Source organism: Tasmannia lanceolata, unplaced genomic scaffold (assembly GCF_043159265.1).
Source record: "Tasmannia lanceolata isolate RefF3 unplaced genomic scaffold, GAP_Taslan_0.1 ptg000012l, whole genome shotgun sequence".
Taxonomy (NCBI): Eukaryota; Viridiplantae; Streptophyta; class Magnoliopsida; order Canellales; family Winteraceae; genus Tasmannia; species Tasmannia lanceolata.
Window position 1 is genome coordinate 6,578,540 of NW_027518689.1, and position 25,315 is coordinate 6,603,854.

Sequence of the window (25,315 nt, forward strand, 5' to 3'; positions counted from 1 at the left end):
ATCTTGAAAAGGAGAAAAGACTGAGGTGGGTTTTGAAAAAGGTAAGAAACCCTAGCTCTCTCTCTCTTTCAAATTTTATTTTTCAATGCAAATCTCCCTTCTCTGTTTGTCTCCGCCGACAGCCGACCCTTCAGTCCTTCACCACTTAGCACAATAGTGATCTCGTCATTCTCTCTTGTCTCCTTAAAAAAAAACCCAATCTTGAAAAGGAGAAAAGACTGAGGTGGGTTTTGAAAAAGGTAAAGACTCACCCCATTTCCATCTTTGGGCCGACCCTTCACCCTAGCTCTCTGCCTCTCTTTGTTTCCATTTCCATTTTTATTTTTTGCCCAAATCAGCCTCCATCACCAGCCACCATCATTTCTGCCCTTGATTCTTTAGTTCTTCACCAAACATCATATCCACCATTTTCGCCCATTTCCAGTGACCTAAACCATTTTTTTTAACCATAAACCCCTCAACCAATTGAACGAAGAAGATGGAGGCTTGACTCGCATCTCAAAGCGCCCAACGTCGATCATTTGGCTCTGGTGATTCCCAAGTATCAGAGAAAATAGCGAAAGAGGTAATAAAGCATTTAATGTGTTGTAGAATTTCTGTGGAAAAGTCGATGATTCTCTTCTTTTTCAACTCCTAAAAAAACCAGTGATTCTTCTTTTCCAGACTAGAAGAAAATAATTTTTTTTTCTGATTCAATAAGTTGTATTGACTAGGGTTTTTCCATTCAAAACAAAAGCTAGGGTTTTTCCATTAAAAAAAAGCGCTTAGGTTTTTCCATTAAAAAAAAAGCTAGGGTTTTTCCATTAAAAAAAGCCAGAGTTTTTCCATTTTAGGGTTTTTTCATTCAAAGAAAAAATCGAGGGTTTTCCCATTCGAAGGGTGATTTCACTGTCTCTTGTGTTTTAAATCTAGATTACTTTCTCAGTTTTCTTTTGGACCAAACAGACTTTGTATATTTTTATCCCACCATGTACCTTTATTCTTCAACTCTCTTTTTCTTTTCTTTTTTTCAACTAGGGTTCACTGCTTCTTTTCTTTTCAATTTTTTTTTTTTATCTTGAGCTGATTTAATTGGATGTGATCATAGCATAAATGGGATTTGCTTGCCAATTTCACGGCTGATTAGTTGTTACATTCCTAATTGCCCATGTTTTTCTAGTCAATTTTCTTGAATTCATTTGTTACTCATCACCTTCATGAAAACCTCATTCCCTAACAACATCTTTGGGAATTCTTCATTTTCTTATTAGATGTCAAGCATGGAAGATACCTCCGGCTCTAATCCAACTGTCGAGCTGAGCCTCGATGCTCCACAAGAAACCTATCCATCAAAGTCAAAGGTGAAAAAAAAGCCTTACAAATCTGATGTGTGGGATCATTACACTAAAATTGCAAAAGTGGAAGGACACATGTCTTCTAAGGACAAGGTAAAGTGCAATTATTGTCGTGTTGAATATGTACATAGTGGTGCTAATGGGACTAGTACAATGCGCACACACTTACAAAAATGTGAGAAGTATCCCTAGAATAATGACAAGAGACAAAAGCTTTTATCCTGGCAATCAGTGACACAAAAAGAAGGAGATAATAGTCTTGTCTCTTGGAAATTTGACCAAGATGTATGTAGGGATGCACTTGCAAAGATGATAATAGTAGATGAGTTGCCCTTTAAATTTGTAGAGCATGAAGGTTTTAGGTATTTTTGTAGTGGTTTGCAACCTAGGTTCAAGTTGATCTCTTGTTTGACTGTAGCTAGAGATTGCTTAGCTTTGTATGCTGTGAAGAAGAAAAAATTAAAGGGTTTGTTGTCTAATGAAAGAATTTGCCTCACTACAGATACATGGACCTCTTTGCAAAACATGTCTTACATATGTCTCACCGCTCACTTTATTGATAAAAATTGGAAGCTTCATAAGAGAATAATCAATTTTTGTCTAATTGCTAGTCACAAAGGTGATGCCATTGGAGGGGCAATAGAGTCGTGCATGCTTGATTGGGGTATTGAAAAATTGTGCACAATAACTGTAGATAATGCTAGTTCCAACGATACGGCTATTGCATCTTTGAGAAGAAGAATTGTTAAGACAAATGCTAGTTCACAAAATTGTTTGATGTTGGATGGTGATTTTTTGCACATGAGGTGTTGTGCACACATATTGAATTTAATTGTGAAGGATGGTTTAAATGAGGTGAAGATGCCAATCAATAATATTCGTGGGGCAGTTAGGTATATTAGGAGTTCTCCTGCTAGAAGCCAAAGATTTAAGGAATGTGTGGAGAAGGGGAAAATCACATGTAAGAGTCTTCTTTGCCTAGACATTCAAACAAGATGGAACTCAACATACCTAATGTTAGATGCTGCATTGAAATTCCAAAAAGCGTTTGAACGGATGGAAGAGGAAGATTCATCATACTTGATTGATTTGAAGGATGCGGTTCCTACTGAATTTGATTGGGATAATGCTCGATTATTGCATAGATCTTTGAAGTCCTTTTACAATATGACTAATCGTTTATCTGGAACTCTGTATGTGACTTCTAATATATATTTTCATGAAGTGTGTGCAATTGAAAAAATTCTATTTGATTGGTCAAAAAATGTAGACTCATCCTTGAAATTAATGGCAATGAAGATGAAGGAGAAGTTTGATAAATATTGGGGAGATATAGAAAAAGTCAACATAATGTTGTTGGTTGCGGTAGTGTTGGATCCTCGCTACAAATTAGAGTATGTGACATTTTGTTATTCAAGACTTTATAGCTCTGAAAAGGTTAATTTACTTGAAAAGAGAGTGAGGGACACATTGCATCGTCTTTTTGAGTATTACCAAAGGGTGGACTCACTCTCATCATCTTCAAGTAGCACACCAAAAGTAGTAAGTGACATGGATGTTGATCAACCAAGTGTTGAGGGATGTGAGCAAGCAAAGTCAGATTTCATGTCGGATTTTAGAAAGAAATTGAGACAAGACAAGGGTTTGGAATGCAAGACGGAATTAGATAGATTGGAGGAAGATGTTGAGGATGGGGGGTCGACATTTGAAATATTATATTGGTGGAAGTTAAATTGTTCTAGGTTTCATGTTCTCTCACTCATTGCACGTGATGTTCTAGCTATTCTTGTTTCTACCGTTGCCTTGGAGTCAGCTTTTAGTACAGGAGGTCGAGTACTTGATAAATTTCGTAGTTCTCTAACTCCTAAATTAGTAGAATGCTTGATTTGTACACAGGATTGGTTGCGAGCTTCACCAATTCCTATAGATATTGAAGAGAACTTACATGACTTAGAAGATTTTGAGTCAGGTATTTTTTTCTTTGTTTTCTTTTTTAACTTCTTGTTGGCAATTTTAATTAATTCCAATTTGTGTAGATGTCGATTCTAATACATATATAATTATTTTTCTTTTCTGTAGGCATAGCTAAGGATTTTGAAGCTTTTGATCTTGACTCATGAATAACATAACTCTTGAGTTACTTGATTCATGGTAACTAATTATGTTCTTGTAAGATTAGAGGAAAAGGGGTGCAAGATTTGATTCATGATAAATAATTAATTGAGTTACTTACTCTTAATCTCTTATGTTTATTTTTCAGAAAATACCTATGGGCTATGGATATTGGATTTGAGGAGAAAGGATGCAAGTTGATAGCTGGATGGCTGGATTGAGTTACTTTATTTCTGTTGATGACTTGATTTGGAATTTTGGATAATGGATATGTTCTAAAATGGATTGGGCAATGGTCTTGGATTTAGTTATATATAACTGTTTTAATTGTCATCTCATGAACTCGATGTAACTGTTCCATCATTAAGATCTTTTTAGTTTTTATGGTTTACTATCTAATTTTATCTTATTGCCATGTTATAATTACATAGAGTTTTAATATCAGATTATGCATGTACCCATAATGTATCCTTGTGACTTGTGACTTGTGAGCCTAGGTGATCTTCCCATTCAAAACATGATTTTCAGCTGAATCTATTGTCAGTCAGATAGTCACTTGGCTTCTGCCTTACGCAAGTAAATCATCAATAGTTTGGTTTAATCTGTTGTGGTGGATAATAAATATTCTTATTGTCTAATTCTATCTGTTGTTGAATTGCTTTTTATCTAACGAGAAATCTTGATTGATGGTTTGCAGAAAGTTGACACCACTCTACATTGCATCTAGCCATCTATGCTCTATGGGAGTATATGTCTTTAGAACAGATTATGCCTGGAGAAGCTGCATTTTGGGGTTCTTGAAGAGAGGATGATACTCTCTGGAATGAACAAATTTAGAGCTCCAAATAAGTCTATTGGGATAATTATTCCAAATTTATGTTTGTTTCAGGGTGAATATCGGTTTTGGGGTTCTTGAAGAGAGGATGATACTCTCTGGAATGCATACTGTATTACTGTAGCAGACATATTCTGCTGCTGCTGTGGTGTGGACAAATCATCGGATGGAAATATGTAAGATCCCATTCACATCACTAGCTAGGTTTGGGAATTTCGATCTATTTCAAATATTTAAATTTGCTGCTTCATGTTGCGGTTTCAATATTTTTGTAACTTGTTTGGATTGGAAATTGACTCCAAAATGTTTATATCGACTTGTGTTACTCTTAGCTCGTTGTGATTGCAGGCATTGTGTGGATTCTATGGAACCCCCCAACCTCATGCGCGTAAGTCTTTCTTTCTTGATCATTTAAAATTTTTAGACTCCAAAATGTTCATTTATTTTACTGAAAATTGAACAATTACTTTCTTGGTAATAGATGGGCTGCTAGGGTACTTGTGAACAGTAATGAGGCTTGCAGACATGGAAGGAAGGTGTGAGATTGTGGCTCCTTTGAGTATATCCAATTGTCTGTTCTTTTAAATCATCTTTGGTCTTTCAACTTTATACTGAACAGACCTTCTTTGCTAATTTTGCGGCTTGAACTATTTTTACCTTCTTCTTGCAGGATGTAGGACTCCCAAGTCCCAAGTCATGTTGCTAGGTTCTCAAAGGCAAACCCTAAACTAAATATTACTTATTTCATTACTGTTTAGAAATTTATAGTACAGTAAATATGACCCTATACTTTCCATATTAGTTAGCAATAAGTTTGAATTATTATGCAGTGTGTCATGGCTATGGAAACCTTATTCCATGAACTTCCAGACTTCCAGATATGTAGATACCATTGCAAGGTGCTAACTGAAAGCCTGAATGTTGATCTTATATTTTACATTTTTGAAGTAGGGTTACAGCTGATGCCCTACTTAATCAGTTAATCCCATAATTAACTTTTGAGTGATTGACTTATTGTACTTTTCAACACATTGATATGGTGTATGTGAATGATTGCATTTAGAAATGGCTTCACATGCTTTTAGGAGGACCACTTTGGTTTTAGGCTTTTAGCATGTTGAAAACTTGAAATAATAACCATCCGTTATTGTTTATTATGATTAAGAATCCTAGAAACAGTGCAGATCTGGCATAGGTTATGGGGTTTTGTATATAACATCCTTGATAAGCTTTCACTTTGTTTGTTTTCTTGAATCTTCAATTTTTGAACAGAACTTTTCTGATATAATCTTGTCTGACCCTTGAGGCTCAATTCTTTCGGCACAATGGCAGCAATCTCAATACTGCTAGCATTATGTAACAAAAGAAAAATCTATGTTGTTTAATATCCCTTATTACCCGTCAGTTGTCAATATGTCAAGATTTTAGTTTTTCTCCTTTCAGAATCATATTTTAAGTTTTAACCTCTGGCTTACCTTTTAGTTATGTAGTTATGCCCTACTATTTTATAAGATGATTTGCAAATTAATTCCCACAATATTCATGTTAGTTTTGAAGATTAGTGGGAGAGGACCTGACTATTGAATTTTAATTGTTGTATCCCTTGGTGATTTTTTCACCGCTCAAATACGGATAAACCATGAACCGAACCAAACCGGACCGGTCAATAATGGTTCGGTTCGGTTCTGTTAGACTGCCTATCGGTTCGGTTACGGTTTGGGAAAAAACCAAACCGATGGGATCGGTTCGGTTCAAGAAACACCCTTAAACCGAACCGGACCGAACCATGTGCAGCCCTAGAGGCAACGACGCGGATGAGGTTCTCGCGGGGTCGTCCTAAGATAGCGTTATAGACCGAGGTGGCCCTCACTACCAAGAAGTTAACCATCGCGAAGGCTTGACAGGGCGGCTCCCCGACGAGGACTGGGAGTTCGATCTGTCCTTCTACTTTCACGATCTCTCCGGAGAAACCGAACAGATCAGAGTTTGTTGGCCTCAAGCGGTCGTCTCCTATCATCATTTGCTTAAAAGCATGATAGTACAGGATATCGGCCGAACTCCCGTTGTCGACAAGGATTTTCTTCAACTCCCAGTTCGCAACGAGCATGATTAGGACCAGTGCGTCATCGTGAGGTAGTAACAAGTTGTCGAGATCCGCATCTGAGAAGGTGATCTCGTTCTCTGTCTTCATCTTTTTGTTGCATGTGTGCATGGCATTGACCCAGCGTGCGTAGGCTTTTCGAGCAGCAGATGATGTGCCCCCAGCGGCCGGTCCGCCCATAATTGTGTTGATGACCCCCTTAGGCTGGGATAGGTGCATCTCCGGCTGTGGACTTAATGGTGGGGGAGATTGATTCTGCGCAGGGGGCGGTTGTGACCGCCGAGGGCTCTGGCCCTGAAGGCTTTTCTCCCTGCGCTCTCTTCTGCGGCCGTCATCTTTGACATATTTTTTCAAGTATCCCCAACTGATCAACAGCTCAATTTCTTCCTTAAGCTGCCAGCACTCGTCTGTGTCATGCCCGTGGTCCCTGTGGAACCGACAGTACTTCGACTTGTCTCTCTTGTTTCCTTTGGAGATCATCCTGGTCGACAATCTTACGAATTCTTCTCCTCTGATCGTGGCCAGTATGTGTCTTCGGGAGGTGTTGAGAAGGGTATAATTCTCTTCCTTCCTCTGGGGGGACCTTTCTCTTCTAGAGGCCTTATCATCCCTACACTGCTTGGTAGGGTTCTTTTCTTCAAAGGTCTTCCTCCGGTTTAAATCTAAGGCAGCCAGAGTTTCCTCCACGGCTATGAACTCTTCGGCTCCAGCCATCAGATTCACCAGTGAGTGCGGGTTTTGACGAGCTACTGATCGGCAAAAATCATTGGATTTGGCGCCCGCGAGTAGTGCATTCATGGCGGCTGAAGGATCCAAATTTGGCACTTGGAGGGCCTCCCTGTTGAAACGACTGACGAATGTTTTCAGAGGTTCATTATCCTCCTGTAGCATGGCCATTAGGGATGCTGTTGTTTTTCTTGGCCTCTGGCTGCTCATGAAATGGCGGACCAGATCGTCCCCAAAGTCCTCAAAGTTGCTCATGGAGTTCGACTTGATCCTTAAGTACCAATCTCGTGCCGTACCTGTTAGGGTTGTCGGGAACGCTCTACAGAGGAACCTGTCAGAGGCGCCGTGGAGGAGCATCATAGTCCTGAACGTCTCCAGGTGGTCCACAGGGTCAGTGGTTCCGTCATATTGTGGAACAGTCGGCATTTTAAATCCTCTGGGAGCTGGCGCGTTCATAACTTTGTCGATGAACGGCGGTCTGCTTGAGAACGTCTTTGCAGCAGGTCGGCCTTGATCCTTTGCCAGCTCTTCTATACGGTGGCCTATCTCTTCTATCCTTCGTAGCATTGGATCAGCCCTCTGGTCTGCTCGGCCCACTGATTTGTTTTTCTCTATTAAGGGGCTTACGGCAGAGCCGGAATGACTTTCTGAACTCCTTCGATGATGACTGGGTCTTTCCTGCGGCGCACGGTCTTCCTTGGCTCGGTGCTTTTGTGCGGAACGAGATTGTGACCTCCAGCGGTGGTGAGGTTCTGTATGGGCATGCCTGGTTCTGGACTGATGGACTCGCCTTGTGGAATGGTGGGTCCAGTCTCCACTAGGATGTGCTAGCTCCCCCCTGTGGTCACTCGACCTTTCCTGTATAGGTCGTGGAGCCTCTGGGGGATGGTGGGGAGGCGCTTGAATCAGATGTTGGTATTGACCAACAAGAGTAGTCATGTGTTGAAAGAGAGCTCGAACTTGTTCAAGAGTAGGAGCATGGTTCAGTTGTTCCGAATGGGCGGGGCTCTGCTCTGCTATTGCTGAAGGGGCCACTATCTGTGAGGCTATTCGTTCGCTCCGAATCCTGGGAGGCGCTTCAGCTCGAGCCGTCCGAGCAGTTGGTACCCGGGCACTCCTCCGTCCTGCCATTTTGTATAGGGGATTTGAACACCTTTTAGTTCAGGGTCCCACGGATGGCGCCAATCTGTTAGGCCTAAAATCGGTAATAGATACGGCAGTGACGGGTGAGGTGAGCTAGCGGACCCGAGGAGCTGGAGTGAAGGAACTGAGTCCTGCACAAGAACGCATGAGGTCAGAAGACCAACCCGGAGTCGTTGCTCCGGACGGGCCCTTCGACACTCAAGTCAGTATGAGCAGGAGTGCAGAGCCAAAAACTTTAAGAGTGGTAGTTTAGAAGTTATCTCCTCTTGCTTTGAGCCTTGAGAGGTCTTTTATAGAGGGAGGCCTGGGGTGGGTTGGATTACCTACCCCAGGACAGGTGTCGGCCCTTTTGTGGGTTTAGGTTTACCTACTCTCAGGTAATTACCGGATTACCCTGGGCAGGTGCCGAATTCGTGGTGGGCCCTTTAAGGGCCACGTGTTGACAACCAATTGGTCGTTGCTTTTCATACCCCATCAGGGCCCAACTATCTTAATGATCTAAACCGGTCATTTGTTTGTCTCTGCCGTTGATAGGTTGTGCTTCAAAAGTCTTCGTAGAGTGATCCCAACCTTTATAATATATTTAGGCCACATTTGGTAGCCATGAAATTTTTTGATTATCTAGCCATGGGAGAAGGTCATGGAGGATGGGAGACGTAGATAATTGAGAGATGAAGAGTAAGGAGAGGAGATGGTGGGAAGTGGTTAAAAATATGGGATCTTAATAAAAAAAATTATTTTATCTCTTCTGATATGTCCACCAAACCTCCTTCATGAACCTCTTTAATGATGGCTTCCCGAAGAGAGCACTCTCGAATGCATAAAAGATTTTCTTTGAACAAATAACCTTCATGGATTGAGTAGTCCTTGCAAGGACCTTCTTGGCACCGAGATCAAAGATTGTTGCAGTGTGGATCATCAACACAAAGATCCTTGATGAAGTCCAGACCCATGGCTCTAACTTCAAGAGTGGAGAGAGAAAAGTGCCTTCGATTAAGAGTGTTCACCACTTGATTTTGACTACCGCCATTGTGAGGGATAATGTTAAAAGATTAAATGAACTACAGCAACTTGGCACGTAAAATGCTTAATTTTTGTTGGCTGTTGAGATGATGCAAGGCTTCATGGTCGAAGTAAAGAACAAACTCCTTACTTATGAGATAATGACACCAATAATAGAGGGCTTCAGCAATAGCATAAAATTCTTTATCATAGTTAGAATAATTTATGGAAAACTACTAGAAACCCCCTAGAACAAAACGTATCTACCAGAATCCCCCAAAATTTTCATAATTACCAAAAGCACGGTTTTATACCTTAAATAGCTTTTAATTATTTCATTTACCCATTTTACCCTTCATTATATTACCATAATGTAGAAATCACTAAAATCTCACGTTTCATCGATAATCTCTAACATCTCTCTATCTTTACTAATGAATGTTTTTCTAAAGGGCGGTTATATTCGTATTCCCCCACAACAGCTTAAGCTTTTGGAGTAATTGTTGTTTCACATGGTATCCGAGGGGTTGAAAACTATTTCATATTAAAAATCCACATGTAATGGCCAACCCAAAAGCGAGGCCACGTGTAAGCCAACCCAAAAAGCGGGGATGCATAAAGACTAAAGCTCCATAACCTTTGTCTTGGTATGGCATGAGGATAAAGGTGGAGGACATTCTACATTGGAAATTCCCGGGAATATGTCTGGAATTTTGAAATGCCGAACCCCGTTTGGTTGCCATTTGCATTTAGAATTTACCCAAACCATCTTAAGCAGTGCTCTCTCATCTTCTCCTCAATTGGTGCCACCTCCACCTTTTTACGGATGTCTTCATTTTTAATTCGATCTAACCTTGTGTGGCCGCATATTTATTCTAATTTACTACTCAGAAGTCAATTAAGGGGTGGGTGGTAGCTGAGCAGTTAGCAGAGTTGCCAATAGAAGAGAATGAGTTCTTGAAAACAGAATTTCCAGATGAGATAATGGCTGTAGAAGATGAAGTCTAACCCTAGAAACAACAAAGATAAATGACTAAAGAACCAAAAGAAAGAAAGGCATAAACACTTAGAAACCAGAGAAACAGGTAAACAAAAGCAGAAAAATAGCAAATCTTATAGAAGAGAGGAAGAAACCCAATAAAGGTTAAGCAATGGGACCCCCCCTTCATGATGGATATTTCCCCCCCTTTAACCGATATCGTTAGGATATATGAAGGGGACCAGGAGCAACCACTCCAAAAGCATTAAAAGTTAACGATTTCTGTTAGGGGGGGGGGGGAATGTCCATCAAAGTGGGGGAAATATCACTGCCCTTTTCTATATTTTTACCGTCTAGAATCCTTGGAGGGGTAGAATTTTGGTGCAACGCCAGTTCGCAGAAAAGCTCATTAGATAATAGTTTGGATCATTAACGATTGCTCCCATCTGTATTGCTGCAAAAAATGCAAGCAACCATCATATAAAAACCATTTTCCTTTGGAAACTATAATAAAATTTCTTATTCAACACAAAACAAATGAAGGTAGTGAATACTAGAGAAGCTTGGATTTGAAAGATTTAAGACTTCAACGGCAAAGACCAACCTATCTACTTATACATTTCATTCTTGAGATTATTTCTACCATCAGAATACACAAAATTCACAAACAATTGAGAGAGAGAGAGAGAGAAGAGAGATAGAGAGAGAGAGAGAGAGAGAGAGAGAGGATTTCAAACGATGTAATATTGCCTTTTTTATTATGGGGGAGATTTTGGGGAATTCCAGGTTATGTATAACTAAGGGTAATATAATGAAGGGTATAATGGGTAAAAGAAAAAATAAAAGGCTATTTAAGACGCAAGGATATACTAATGGTAATTAAGAAAGTTTTGGGGGGATTCTTGTAGATACGTTTTGATCTAGGGGGTTTCTAGCAGTTTTTCCAATAATTTTTTATCCCATCACCAAGATTAGCCCTAAAGAAAGCAACAAGTCTTCCATCTTGACTAAGAACAACACCCTACCCCAAAAGTATTGGCTAGGCCACATAATATGATGATCCGGACCATTCGTTGGTGTAAGCCCAATGGTTCTCACCTTGGCATTCCCATCTTATTTTGATGATTCTAATACACAAGTGATTTATATCACTAATGTGTTTGTTTGTCTAAGTTGTAAATCATGAATGTGTAAAGACAAAATTACTTGGATTAAGGCCAAGAAGCACTCATTTGACCACATTCGGAAGGCCAAAGTCGTCGGAAATCCAAGACTCTAGAAGACTTGAAGCATTGCAAGTGAAGACCTTTTTAAGCCTTTTTTAGTTTGTATTGATCCAATCTTAGCTTAAGTTTAAGAGGCATAAATTAAATAAATAAACACACACCCTAAATGTTTATGTGATTGTCCTTGTGGTGTTCCAACACTTTGGAACCCTCATAACAATCCCAACTTGGTGTAAAGTTGGAAGCTCAAAAACAGAATTGAAAATCTGCTTGACATAGGCTTCTCGGAGCTCCGAGAAATCCTCGGAGCTCCGAGATTTGGTCCAGTAGAATTTTTCCATCTTCTGTTTGTATTCCCGGACCTCCGAGCGAAATTCTCGGAACTCTGAGACCACTATAACGGGAAGAAAAATGTGACCGTTGGGAACTTTGCCAGATTTACGATAATGCCCCTCAAACGATCATATTGGGTTTCCCTATATATATGGGTATTCTAAACTTCCCAATTATAAATCCTAACACTCAAAAACTCTATTTGAACATCCTAAGAGTGATTCAAGCTTGTTTATGCCTCTCATCCTCTAAAGATTAGGATTTGGATCATTAGGCTCAAATTTGTACATCTTCTACAAAGTTTGTAAACCCTTGTGAGGGATTTTTATTCTTTCTTTCTTATTTTCAAGATTGTATTTGGGCGAGTGTTCGGAGAAGCGGAGCCCACTCTCCGTGGTGAGGATTGCCATCAAGGTTAAAGCCATTAAAATTGTAATCGGCACCGATCTTCGCCGAAGTTAAGAAGATCAAATAGTGAAGCCATCAACGGGTTTGGTTGGTGGAGTGGAGTAGGCCTCGCGTTGGAGGACCGAACCACTTTAAATCTCGGGTGCAATCTCTCTTGTCTCTTGCCTTTCTTTTATTTGCACTTAGGATTTAACTTGTGTGCTTGATTTTTCATGCTTGATCTCTTAATCTTCAAGATTGGGTTAGAAGTTTTCAAAAGGTTAAAACTTGTGAGGAACCTAATTTTACCTCCTCATTAGTTGCCAGAGTAAAGTACTCGGGATCACCCTTGGAATTTCACTTGGTATCAGAGCCTAGGCTCTTAAAAGATTTTCTTTTCTTAAAATCTTATGTAAATTTTTTTAAAATTTTAACAAGGGAAAGATCATAAGATCTTTGACAACTTTCTAATTGTGAAATGGCAAATACAAATGGAACCGGACTTCCGGAAGGCCATTCCACAACTAGACCTCATTTCTTTGATGGGTCCAACTATGGACATTGGAAGACAAGGATGCGCATCTATCTTCTTTTGATAAATGTGGAGCTTTGGTATATTGTGGAAAATGGATACACTTTGCCTTCCAAACCATTTGAAGAATGGAATGCTGTAGAGAAAAGGCATGCAAATTTAAATTACAAAGCTATTAACTCTTTATTTTGCGCCTTACCTACGGAGGAGTTTAATAGAGTAGCTCTTTTTGATTCCGCCAAGGTTATTTGGGATACACTTGCCGTTACCCATGAGGGAACATCACAAGTCAAGGATTCCAAAATAAACTTGTTAAAGAGCAAATATGAAATGTTTAGAATGGGTCAAAATTAAAGTATTTTCGATATGTATATCCGATTTTCTAAAATTTCTAATGAATTAGCTAATCTTGTAAATCTTATCCTACTGATGAGCTTGTGAGTAAGTTGCTTAGGTCACTTCCTTCTTATTGGGATCCAAAGGTCACCGCCATCCAAGAATCAAAAGATCTCAAGACGCTAACTATGGAGGAGCTTGTAGGATCTCTTATCACTCATAAGATGCTCCTCACTAGCCGTCAAGAAGAGAAGAAGCCGAAAGAGAAAGAAAGAGAAAGTCGATCTCTAGCTCTAAAGGCCTCCAAGACGGACTCATCATCAAGTGAAGCGGATAGTGATGAGGAAGAAGCGTTAAGAAAATTTAAAAGCTTATGGAGAAAGAAACACAAAAAGGATAAAAAGAAGAAGAAAGAAGAAAATGAAGGAGAAGGAGGATTAAGGTGTTACAATTGCAAGAAGACGGGACACAAGAGACCGGAGTGTCCACTTCTCAAGTCATCCTCCTCAAAGTACAAGGGAAAGAAGGATTGGAAGAAGAACAAAGGTCTTGTAGCCGCTTGGGATGCTTCTAGCACCTCGGGAAAGAGCTCAAGCGAAGGGGAAGATAAAAAAGATGATCTTTGCTTCATGGCACTCACCCATGAAGATGAGGTAAATTCTAACCCCTCTTGTAATTCATCAAGTAGTGATAGTGGAAACATATCTTATGATGAATTGTGCATAACCTTGCATTCTCAAATTTCAAAAAATAAAGTTATTAAAAAGTCTATTTCAAAATTAGAAAATGAACTTGATGTTTTGAGAAATGAATCTTCTTCTTCCAAATCTCAAGCTAAAGCAAAAATTAAAAATTTTCAACATGAGATTAAAACCCTTAAGGGTAGTTTGGATGAGAAAACTTGTCAAATTGCTAAACTCCAAAATGTGGCAAGCTCTTCCAAATCTTATGAAGATGAAACTAATGATTTTCTAAATCAAATAACCCATCTTCATAATGAAAATGAAAGGTTAAGATTATGTCTCCATGGATTCTTAAATGGTGATAAAATTATTGACATAATCTTGAAGAAGACTAGTCATAGACCTAATCATGCATTTTATGATAGGACTAGTTTATCTAACCCTCATGTTAGATGCCATTATTGTAGAATCAATGGTCATTACCAATTCCAATGTGCATCTAAGATTAGGGATTGTGGTGGAACCAAGAAATCTTGGGTTCCAAAAGCCCCCATATGATTCTCTTCATATGTGCTTAGATTAGGGGCTAGCACTTAAAATTGAATATCTTTTTATGATTAGTTAAAAATCCCCTCTTGTGTTGAATAAAAACTCTAAATAGGGAGAGTTCTATGTTTGTATTTTTCCTTGAAAAAGGAGGAGCTTAAAATTGTAAATTTCATCCATTTGATTTTCTTTTACCCCAATCTTTTTTATTGATGCCAAAGGGGGAGAGAAATCTAGTGTAAGGAAATATATGTGTGCTTTTATTGAAAAATCTCTTGTGCTTGTCATCATAAAAAAAGGGGGAGATTGTAAGCCCAATGGTTCTCACCTTAGCATTCCCATCTTATTTTGATGATTCCAATACACTAGTGATTTATATCACTAATGTGTTTGTTTGTCTAAGTTGTAGATCATGAATGTGTAAAGATAAAATTGCTTGGATTGAGGCCAAGAAGCACTCATTTGACCACATTCGGAAGGCCAAAGTCGTCGAAAATCCAAGACTCTAGAAGACTTGAAGCATTGCAAGTGAAGACCTTATTAAGTCTTTTTTAGTTTGTATTGATCCAATCTCAACTTAAGTTTAAGAGGCATAAATTAAGTAAATAAACACACACCCTAAATGTTTATGTGATTGTCCTTATGGTGTTCCAACACTTTGGAACCCTCATAACAATCCCAACTTGGTGTAAAGTTGGAAGCCCAAAAACAGAATTGAAAATCTGCTTGACATAGGCTTCTCGGAACTCCAAGAAATCCTCGGAGCTCCGAGATTTGGTCCAGTAGAATTTTTCCATCTTCTGTTTGTATTCCCGGAACTCCGAGAGAAATTCTCGGAACTCCGAGACCACTATAACGGGAAGAAAAATGTGACCGTTGGGAACTTTACCAGATTTACGACAATGCCCCTCAAACGGTCATATTGGGTTTTCCTATATATATGGGTATTCTAAACTTCCCAATTATAAATCCCAACACTCAAAAACTCTATTTGAACATCCTAAGAGTGATTTAAGCTTGTTTATGCCTCTCATCCTCTAAAGATTAGGATTTGGATCATTAGGCTCAAATTTGTACATCTTCTACAAAGTTTGTAAACCCTTCTGAGGGATTTTTGTTCTTTCTTTCTTATTCTCAAGATTGTATTTGGGCGAGTGTTCGGAGAAGCGGAGCCCACTCTCCGTGGTGAGGATTGCCACCAAGGTTAAAGCAATTGGAATTGTAATCAGCACCGATCTTCGCCGAAGTTAAGAAGATCAAATAGTGAAGCCATCAACGGGTTTGGTTGGTGGAGTGGAGTAGGCCTCGCGTTGGAGGACAAACCACTATAAATCTCAGGTGCAATCTCTCTTGTCTCTTGCCTTTCTTTTATTTGCACTTAGGATTTAACTTGTGTGCTTGATTTTTCATGCTTGATCTCTTAATCTTCAAAATTGGGTTAGAAGTTTTCAAAAGGTTAAAACTTGAGAGGAACCTAATTTTACCTCCTCATTAGTTGCCAGAGTAAAGTACTCGGGACCACCCTTGGAATTCAGACGCACGGATATACTAATGGTAATTAAGAAAGTTCTGTGGGGATTCTTGTAGATACGTTTTGATCTAGGGGGTTTCTAGTAGTTTTTCCAATAATATTTTATCCCATCACCAAGATTAATCCTAAAGAAAGCAACAAGTCTTCCATCTTGACTAAGAACAACACCTTACCCCAAAAGTATTGGCTAGGCCACATAATATGATGATCCGGACCATTCGTTGGGCAACCCAACCGTTAAATTTGTTGAAATCTCCGGACAAGGTAGGCCCTCACCAATGTTTTTGCACCACCCATTGTGCTCATCAATTGAACGGTTTGGATCATCCTATGATGAAGACCATATGACACCTCTCTCTCCTCCATATATATATATATATATATATATATATCTAATTTTGGTAATTCTTTACCCACTTTGGAAAAGATATATACAGCTAATTTGGGAACCATGAGTGGAACTGAACGAATAACTTGTCAACATTTTTTTTTAATGGCAAAAATACTCCTCACAAGTCATATTCGGATTGAATCTTGGAGCTTGCTATCTCTCTCTCTCCTCTAAAGCAAGCTTTCTTTCTTATAATAGGCATTTTTATATCTCTTAAATAAAGTGAGTGAAATACAGGTGTGACAATCCAAGAGAGGGGGTGAATTGGTCAATTAGAAATTTTACGCTTAATTAAGGGAGATTAAAAATTGATCCATTTAATTAAGCACTAATTAGTCTAACCCTTGTTCAAATATGTATATCAATGAAAGCTAGGTTTTAGACTTTCTAATCATGCACATTTAGCTAACCCTTGTTCAAATGGATATTATAATGCTTAGGGTTTGTAACATTTAACACAAGTGCATTTACTAACCCTTGTTCAATTAAAGCATAAACATAAGTAAGGTTAGACATTACCAATCACCACACGTGCAAGAGAAGGAAAAGAAGAGAGAGAGAGAGAGAGACACTGCACACCACAATGAGGACACCAAGATTTATAGTAGTTTGGTCACAACTTGACCTACTCCACTCTTCCAAGTTTGGCTCCTTGGGTACTCCACTATGGTGAGATTTCAAGCCTAATCTCGAAGCTCTTACAATAAGCTTTTCCATTCTCAAGGGCCAAAGCGAAACCCATCTGCACGAAGCCTTTGGCGAGGGAACAAACCCTCATATGCCGTCTTCACCTTTATTGGGTCGAAGAGGAGACCCTTGTTTTCACCTTTGTTCACGGGCCGAAGAGAAGACCCTCTTCTTCACAGTTCTTTTCGGGCCGAAAAGAAGACCCTCAATGAAGAACAAAAACAATAAAAACTCTCAATGCCTCTTAATAGGCGGATTACAACTTTGTAAGTTCACATTTACTCCAAGAAAATATAAATGTAAAGCCCTATGGAGTGCCACTTGAAAGAATGTGGAAATACATGTTCAAAGAGGTTTTTGCTTTTGAAATAAAAGTTGAAGCTCAAAGAGAAATGGGATTTGATCTTTCCCAAATGTTCAAAAGCTTGTAGAGATAGGTTTTAATGATGTATATATAGTGTATTTGAAAATATGACTGTTTGGGGTAAAACTATAAATAAATGGCTTGAAAAACTCAAGCAGAAAATGCCCCAACGGCTAGTTTGCTCGACCGCAGCGGTTGACCGGGCTACAACGGTCGCCCGCCCCTATCGGGCGCCCTATTTTATTTTTAAATTTCTTACCGTCGCGGTCGACCGACCACATGGCGGTCGCTCGGCGAGGGCTTACTGTTTGCTCAAAAAATTTGGCTCAAAAACCTATCTCGGTTGACCGACCCACGGCAGTCGCCCGCCCAAACTCATGACCGATTGTTCTGTTTTAAAACAAACATATATCCGCGGTCGCCCGGCTTGACCCGGTCAACCGGCCCTTTAAAATTTGAGATGGCCTGGATTTCCAGGTTCCATCTTGCGGTCGCTCGGCATAGCCCGGTCGACCGACCCTGAGTGAAATTCTATTTTAACTTTAAAATCTAGGGGCTTTTGGGCAATGGTCTTTGGGCTTAAGTCCAAGGTTTTTAAACACATTTTTGGGTGTGTTGATGGTTTTCAAAGATGTAAAATGGTAAGTATAAAAACCATTTGAAAACCTTTTGAAAGTGCATTTAGACATAAAATCAAGAGGACTCCAAATACATTCTAAAAATAAGAACCTTGAGTCTTCTTAGAATGTCATGGCTCCTGTTAGAGATATTAAATAACCGTAAGTGCACGGATCATGTAAATGCAGGTCGAACTCAGAAAAGAGAAATCTAGTTGACAATCCTATTCTTGTACCAATTAGAATAGTAGCTATGATATAAGGTTGCCTGGCAAAATCTCAGAATTTCCGTGGACTTGACCTCGGAGCCAACACTATATATAAGCGTGCATTCTATTCAATCTAAGAATCGAATTCAACTAAGATCTTTTTTATTTAAAATCCTAATTTAGGCAAAGTGTACCAAAATTCTAATGATCTTTATTAACTACTTATCTAATCTAATTAGAAAACCAAATTCTAAGGCTTAGTAAATTGAAAAATTACAAAAGTAATTTGGAATAGTGTAAAAACTTTAATTTAATATAAGAGAATACTTAGGGTTAGAATCCACCATGGGTTTGGATAAAATTGATTAATTAAAACAATAATTTGAATTAGTGTAAAGCCTTGTGAAGTGCCTCTTGAAAGAATATGAAAATACATGTTCAAAGAGAAATGGGATTTGATCTTTCTCAAATGTTCAAAAGCTTGTAAAGATAGGTTTTAATGATGTATTTACAGTGCATTTGAAAATATGACCGTTTGGGGTAAAACTGTAAATAAATGGGTTGAAAAAGTCAAGCAGAAAATGCCCCAACGGCTAGATTCCTCGACCGCGGCGGTCGATCGGGCTACAACGGTCGTCTGCCCCTATCGGGCGCCCTATTCTATTTTCAAATTTCTAATGGACGCGGTCGACCGACCACATGGCGGTTGCTCGGCGAGGGCTTACTGTTTGCTCAAAAAATTTGGCTAAAAAACCTATCTCGGTCGACCAACCCCACGGCGGTCGCCCGCCCAAACCCATGACGGATTGTTCTGTTTTGAAACAGACACATATCCGCGGTCACCCGGCCCGATAAAATTCGAGATGGCCTGGATTTTTCAGGTTTCATCCCGTGGTCACCCGGCATAGCTCGGTCGACCGGCCCTGAGTGAAATTCTATTTTAACTTTAAAATCCAGGAGCTTTTGGGCAATAGTCTTTGGGTTTAAGTCTAAGGTTTTCAAACACATTTTTGGGTCTGTTGATAGTTTTCAAAGATGTAAAATGTTAAGTAAAAAACCATTTGAAAACCTTCTGAAAGTGCATTTAAACATAAAATCAAGAGGACTCCTAATTCATTCTAAAAATAAGAACCTTGAGTCTTCTTGGAATGTCTTGGCTCCTTTGCACGTTATTGGATTTCTTCGGCTTGGGTAAACATCTTGACCTTGTCTTGGCTCTTGTGATATCCTCCAATTTTCACTACATGTAGTGAGGTGTATGAGGTGTCACCAATGGTATGTTAAGCTCCAAGCTCCTTCTTGACACTTGCTTAAGAACTTGTGGGATCTTCATGATGAGCTTCTTTACTTGAGCATCTTCAAATGAGGATGACTGCAATGTAGGTACAAGCTCTTAGTTCCTTTAATCCACAAGTCATGTGTTGTGAAGAGTTGTGTAATGGCGATTATGATATGAAAATCATGTATACAACACAACACCTCAAAGCAACACATCAGTCCATAAATGGTAATCAATTTAGTTTGCTAGCTTCAAAATAAGAAGGTAAGGTGAATGATTAACCCATGGAAACCCTTGGGCTTACAGTGAGCATTCCTCCTTTATAAAGAAAGACAATCACATCATATTTTAGATTCTTTCCAACTTTATCTCTTATAAAGGGCAAATCATCTTGGGGATGTTGGTAACTGGACTTCATTTCTAAAAAACGAAGAGAGCATATATCTTCACTCCGAAGATTTGACGTGGGACCAAGGAGGCAAGAAATTTTTGCGTTTCCGTTTTCAAGACAAGTCATCACTATGTGGATTTGGAATGCCCAAAATACAGGATCGATCTTGGCCATCCAATTCCTATCAAACCAATCTTATAAAGATGGTCACTCAAGGTAACCTTCACCTAAAAAAAATACCCCTTCATTGTTCTCTCTCTCTCTCTCTCCAAAGTCGACCACCCCACTCTCTCATTCACACTCTCTTATTCTAAAAAGCTTTATCCAACTTTTACATTTTTACTTCTTTTATTTTCTCTTTTTATCTTTTATTTCATCTATCTCTCCCAACAAGAACCAACCAACCATCATCCAACCCGAGGTGGCATCAAGGAAGGAGTAGGATTCAGCCATTGAAGAAAGATGAGAAAAGACTAAGTTTTTCTATATTTGTTATTTATTTTCAATTCCAAATTCAATGTATTCTTGCTTTGTTTTAAATTGCAGAAGAGTTCCCTTTTTGTCTCTTTTTACTTTCATGTTCTTAGATGGCATTATATTTCTTTGTTTTTGTTTCTATCACTTTCTCCATGAGTAACTAAACACAATCTAGTTAGGGTTTAGATGAAGCCATGAGAAAGGAGAAAGATTATTAATTGAATTCAATGGTGTGAAGTAAAAAAATATATAGGGATTTATATTTATGACATGTATTTGATCAATTACTCATGGAAAATGACATCCTTTGATCTTATCTCCCATTGACCTAATTCATCACTTATATGATTCAATGCAAAAATTGTTGTAATTATTAATCTTATCTAAACCCATGGTGGATTCTAATCCTAAGTAATCTTTTAATCAAATTTATTTGTCTATAAAATCAAATTAAGTTTTCAATTCAATTTCCAATCACTTTTGCAATCGAAGTTCTATTCAATTTATTATAGTTCATAATTGATTTTCCAATTTAATTTAGTTATATCTTTTATTTTTACTAATTAAATAAGCAGTCAAATTTTCTAGGTAATTGAATTTGAAATTTTTCCTTAAATTAGATAATTAATAAAGACCTTTTGAATAGTGGTTCACTTTGCCTAAGTGTAAGAGTTGAAGTTGTAACCAATCTCTTCCCTGAGTTCGACCCGTATCTACACGCGATCCGTGCACTTACGGTTAATTTTTATTATAACAATCAAGTTTTTGGAGCCGTTGCCGAGGAAGAGTTTTGATTATTACATTCTTCACTATTCGAAGTGCTTTTATTTTTTTGTAGTTGTGTATTTTCAGTTATTTATTTGTTTACGTTGGTTTTTGGTTACTTCTCTTTCTGACTTGGCTATTGTTTGTGTATGAGTGCAGGTTGGGTGCGCAACTCTGTCAACCACTTGGAGAGGAAAATTCGATAAAAAACAAAGCCACACATTCAGCCAATTTCAATTGCCTGGGGGAAGAGGAAGTTCCCAAAACTCTTAGGGATATATTTTACCCCGCCCGAGCAGCACAACCTTCTTGTATTCACTTGCCTGCTGCTCTGGGCAATAATTTTGAGTTAAAATCCCAATTTATTACTGTGCTCCCTCACTTTTCATGGGCTCCCTTCTGAGGATGCCTATTTATTTTTAAGAGAATTTGAGGAGGTGTGTGCCCTCATTAAATTGCAGCAACTCTCGGATGATGCTATAAAATTGAGGTTTATCACCTTCTCACTCAAAGAGGGAGCTAAAAATGGCTTTATGGTTTGGCTACGAATTCCATCTCCACATGGGAGGAATTCACCGTTGCTTTTCTTTAAAAAAAATTCCTTATGCACAAAACTAATAAATTAAGAAATGATATTCTTCAATTTAAGAAAAAACCCTATGAGTAGTTTTCAAAATTCATGGAGAGGTTTAAGGATCTACTCCAAGAATGATGAAGAGACTATTAATGAGAATTTTCCTGATGAGCAATTGTTGGCTATTTCGAGTGAGCCTTGGTACGTGGATATTGTGGATTATTTAGTCACATGTGCGACATCGGATCATTGGTCCACCTAAGACAAATATAGGTTTCATTCACAGGTAAAATATTTCTTTTGGGATGACCCTTACTTGTTCAAGACTTGTTCGGATTAAATTGTCCGACGGTGTGTTCCCGATCATGAGCAACAATCGATCCTATCTTTTTGTCATGATCAAGCATGTAGTGGTCATTTCGGTCCAAAGAAAATTGCCCACAAAGTGCTCCAATGTGGTTTCTATTGGCCGAATCTCTTTAAAGATGCTTTTGAATTTTGTAAAGCTTGTAAATCGTGTCAGTCATTAGGTAGAGTTACTAAGACGAATGTGATGCCCCTCAACCCAATCTTACTGGTTGAAATCTTTGATGTGTGGGGTATTGACTTTATGGGTCCATTTCCCAATTCCTTTGGGAATTTGTATATTTTGTTAAGTGTCGATTACGTGTCCAAATGAATTGAAGCAATCACTTGTAAATTCAATGACCACAAGGTGGTGGTCAAGTTTCTCAAAGAAAATATTTTTTCTCGCTTTGGTACTTCTCGTGCCATCATTAGTGATAGTGGAAAGCACTTTTGCAATAGACCTTTTGAGGCTCTTATGAAGAAATATGGGATCACCCATGAATTTGCTACCTCTTGTGTAAGCCTAAGGGTTCTCATGGGTTCAATCATTCACCTTACCTTTTTGTTTTAATGCTAGCAAACTAAATTGATTAGAATTTATGGACTAATGTGTTGCTTTGAGGTATTGTGTTGTATACAGGAATTTCATTTCATATTCGCTATTACACAACTCTTTGCAACACATGGCTTGTGGATCAAGGAGCAAAGAAACCAAGAGCTTGCACCTACATCAGAGATATCCTCATTTGAAGATGCTCAAGTCAAGGAGCTCATCATGAAGATTCCACAAGTTCCTAACAAGTGTCAAGAAGGAGCTTGTGGAACATGCCATGGTGACACCTCATGTACCTCACAATGCATTGAAGATTGGAGGATAAGTCACAAGAGCCAAGACAAGGTCAAGATGTTCACCCAAGCAGAAGAAGTTCAAGAAAGTGCAAAGGAGCAAAGACATTCCAAGAAGACTCATGGTATACACTTTTAGAATGTATTTGGAGTTCTCTTGATTTTATGTTTCAATGTACTTTCAAAATGTTTTCAAATGGTTTTTATACTTAACATTTTACATCTTTGAAAACCATTAACAAACCCAAAAATGTGTTTCAAAACCTACGACTTAAGTCCAAAGACCATGGCCCAAAAGCCCCTGAACTTTTAAAGTAAAAATGGAATTTTATACAGGGCCGGTCAACCGGGCTATTCCGGCCGACCGCGGGGTGAAACCTGAAATTCCATGACATCCCGAAAATTATCGGGCCGGTCGACCGGGTCAAGCTGGGTGACCGCGGATATGTGTCTGTTTCAAATAGAACAATCCGTCATAGGTTTGGGCGGGCGACCGTTGTGGGTCGGTTGACCGCGAATAGGTTTTTGAGCCGAATTTTTGAGCGAACATGTTAGCCTCTCCGGGCGATCGCCATGGGGCCGATCAACCGCGACGGTAAGAAATTTAAAAATATAAAAGGGCGCTCGATAGAGGCAGGCGACCGCCATGGCTCAGTCGACAGCCGCGGTAGAGAAACTAGCTGTTGGGGCGTTTTCTGCTTGACTTTTTCAACCCAGTTATTTATAGTTTTACCCCAAACGGTCATATTTTCAAATACACTGTATATACATCATTAAAACCTATTTCTACAAGATTTTGAACATTTGAGAAAGATCAAATCCCATTTCTTTGAGCTTCAACTTTTCAAATCAAAAGCGAAAACCTCTTTGAACTTGTATTCCCACATTCTTTCAAGAGGCACTCCATAGGGATTTACATTTGTATTTTCTTGGAGTGATTGTGAACTATTAAAGTTGTATTCATCCTATTAAGAGGTATTGAGAGTTTTTATTTTTATTCTTGTTCTTCATGAGGGTCTTCTCTTCGGCCCGGTAAGAATAGTGAAGATGAGGGTCTTCTCTTCAGCCCGTTAACAAAGGTGAAGACGAGGGCTTTCACTTTGACCCGTTAAGAATTGAGAAGACATGGTGAGGGTCTCCGATTCGGCCATTTAACAAAGGTGAATCATGTAAGAGGGTTTGTCCCCTCTCAAGGCTTCGTGCAGAAAGGGTTTGTTCCATTTGGAGATGGAGGAGTCGGGTGTACGACTTCATCATTTTTAGTGAAGATCCCAAGGAGGAAAATTTTGAAGAGTGGAGTAGGCCTAGTGATAGACCGAACCACTATAAATCTTATGCCTTGTGGATGCTTTCTCTCTCCCTCTCTCTTACAAGTGTGGTGATTGGTAAATTCTAACCCTAACTTGTATTTGTGCTTTTAATTGAACAAGGGTTAGTAAATGCACTTGATTGAAATGTTTAAACTCTAATTGCATTATAATGCCTATTTGAACAAGGGTTAGCAAATGTGCATGATTAGAATGTCTAAACCTTAGCTTTTATTGTTATACCTATTTAAACACGGGTTTAACTAATTAGTGTTTAATTAGAGGATTAATTTTTAATCTTCCCTTAATTAAGCCTAAAATTTCTAATTGACCAATTCACCCCCCCTCTTGGATTGTCACACCTGTATTTCACCTTATGATCCCCAAACGAGTGGACAAGTGGAGATTTCAAATAGGCAAATAAAGCAAATTTTGGAGAAGACTATTAATCCAAATCACAAGGATTGGTCCATTAGATTAGTGGGCCTTGTGGGCTCATAGGACAACATTCGAGACTGATCTTGGTCAATCTCCTTACCGCCTTGTGTATGGAAAAGCATGTCATCTCCCGGTTGAATTAAACATAAAGCTTTTTGGGCTATCAAGAAACTAAAATTTGATTTGTCTAAGGCAGAAAATCAGAGAAGACTTCAACTTGCGGAGTTGGAGGAGCTACACAATGATGCCTATGAGAATGCAAGGATCTACAAAGAAAAGACAAAAGCTTTTCATGACAAGCAAATTTTGAGAAAATCGTTCAAGGAAGGTGAAAAAGTTCTTTTGTATAATTCAAGATTGCATCTATTTCCAGGTAAGTTAAGATCTCGTTGGGATGGTCCGTATATTTTGCATAAAAATTTTCTCTCATGGTGCTATTGAGATTTTGAATCCAAGTAATGGTGAGTTATTTGAAGTAAATGGACAAAGATTGAAGCTGTATATTGAATTATCATCTTCGAATTTGGAAGAGGTCATGGATCTCCATGAGCCTCTTTATAATATATCTTCTTAAGAGTTTCAGGTATGCCCCTTCCTTTTCATTATCCTTGTTTTCTATTTTTGCATGCATTGGGACATTGCATGATTTAAGTCTGGGGGGTAGTTTATTTGGAAAACTTATTTGTGATTTTTTTATGGTTTAAGGTAGAGTATATTCCTTTTCTTTGTTTTTGGTATTTTTACAAAAGAAAGAAATAACTAGATATCTTTAGAAAGAAATTTTGTCCTATTTTAAGGAAGGAAATTGGTCTATAC